Here is a 2,357-nt window from a genome sequence, read left to right on the forward strand (position 1 = left end):
ATAAAATTATGACTTATAAATTATTTAATGAATAGATTTTACAATTTTCATAAATACTAGATTTACCTATATAGAAGAATTGTTTTAATTAAAAATACTAAAAAAAATTGAATTTTGGAAAAGTTACAAATGATTCCAGGAAATCAATTATTTTCAAACATTTTTTAAAAATTCTCGTCAAAGTTTCAATTACCTTCATAAATAATAAAACTCTTCTTAGAAAAAACATGTAAATTATTAATTAAGGTTTAATTTAAGTGTAAAGGAAATTGTAAAGCTCCTACGAAAGGACATACAATGAAATAAATTATTATTATTATAATAAAATAAATTCTTCTTCAAAATTCAATTATTTTGAAAAATTTTAAATAAAAAAAAAAATAAAAAAAATAAAAATTAATAAAATTCTTGGCAAAATTTCACAGGAATTTCATTATTTACAAAATTTTTAATAAATTTCTTCGAAATAATTCAATTATTTTCATAAGTAATAAAATTTTCACAGGAATTCAATTATTTAAAATAAAAATTTTTATAAAATTTTTCGAAAAATATCTGTTATTTAAAAAGATTTTTTATAAAATTCGTCGCAAGAATTTAGTTATATTTAAAAAAAAATTTAACAAAGTTCTTTTCAAGAATTCAATTATTTTTATAAATAATAAAATTCTTTACCGAAATTCAATTAATTTTTATAAACTTGAATAAAATTTTTTTGCAAGAATTCAATTATTTATATCTAAATAATAACATTCTTCACAGAAATTCAGTTATTTTTAAAAATTTTAATAAAATTCATCAGGAGAATTCAATTATTTTTAAAAGTAATAAAATTCTTCTTCGCAGAAATTAAATTATGTTCAAAAATTAAAAAAAAATTATTGTCAAAATTTCAAGTATCCTTATAACTGCTTATAAATAATAAAATTCTTCTCCGAAATTCAATTATTTTAGAAAAATTTTAATAAAATTCGTGGAAAAATTGTAATTATTTTCATAAATAATATCTAAAACTCATCGCAGGATTTTAATTATTTTTGATACAATTTTAATCGAATTCCTCGATAAATGTAATTATTCTTAAAAATTTGATTAAAATTTGTCAAAAGAATTCAATTATTTAAAAATTTGTTTATAAAATTCTTTATGAGAATTCAATTATTCAATAAATTATTTATTTTTGTATTTAAATAATTGAATTCTTCTAGAATTTTCTATTAAAAATTGATTTATAAATGAATAATAATAATAGCGAATAATCGATTTATTATTTTTATGAAAATAATTGAATTCTTGCAACGAATATTATTACATTTTTTTTAAATAATTGAATTTTTGTGAAAAATTTTACGACTTGTAAAAATAATTGAATTCTTGCGGAGGATTTTATTAGGATTTTCGTACATAATTAACTTTTTTTAAAAAATGTTTTATGGTAATTTAAATTATTACAAAATATGAAGAAGGTGATCACTCGGAGTCGAAGACTCGGAGTGATCGATATCTTCATGTTTTGTAATAATATTCTTATAAGTTGTTGAATTTCAAAAAGGTTTGAATTTGAATGCTTTGAAGAATTTTAATTCCTACGGAAAAATAATAATGATTAAATATTTATTTAAAAAAAAAGTTATTAATATTTTTGAATAATTTTACAATTAAAGAAATTTGTAAATAAATGTAATAGAACATTTTTTTGAGTATCTAATAATTTTTAGAGTGAATCAAAATATTCTTTAACGTCAGGGAAAAAATGAAAATTTTGTCTGGAAATTAGGGAAAAGTCAGGGAAAAATAAAATTAAATATTTGAGGCAACCCTGCATTATATCTGTAATATAGTATTATATCTATAGATAAGAAATTAAATTTTATTCGAAATTTGAACTAATAGATTTGAATATTCGCGCCAAATTCAAATAGTCTACGGCTGCGCATAAGCGGAAGTGCTTACCACGTGGGGCATAAACCATAAACTAGAAAAAGTACACAGATGGAAAGACGATTGAAGAAGAGAGAAAACCGGAAGTCGTATTAGTCAAATCAACTTCTAAAAGTTGACAGATATACGACAGATTGGCAATGAAAATTACCACCGCGGGCTCGGTGTCGCTAGTGTTTTACACCAAAAATGGACGAAATGGGTGTACAAATTTAAAAAAATATAAACTTATATTGTGACTTTTCGGTTTTAATTTTAAGTAGTTTATCAATAAAAAGATAAATCATGACCAGCAATCTTAACAAATATTTCTTAAACATTAGAATACTTTAAATATTAACATTTTTTGCAACCTTGTACACCCACAGAAGCCATTTTTTTAGTTCACTTTATGGTCACTACGTGTCGCATTGCAA

Source organism: Leptopilina heterotoma, unplaced genomic scaffold (genome assembly GCF_015476425.1).
Source record: "Leptopilina heterotoma isolate Lh14 unplaced genomic scaffold, ASM1547642v1 Lhet_9, whole genome shotgun sequence".
Classification (NCBI taxonomy): Eukaryota; Metazoa; Arthropoda; class Insecta; order Hymenoptera; family Figitidae; genus Leptopilina; species Leptopilina heterotoma.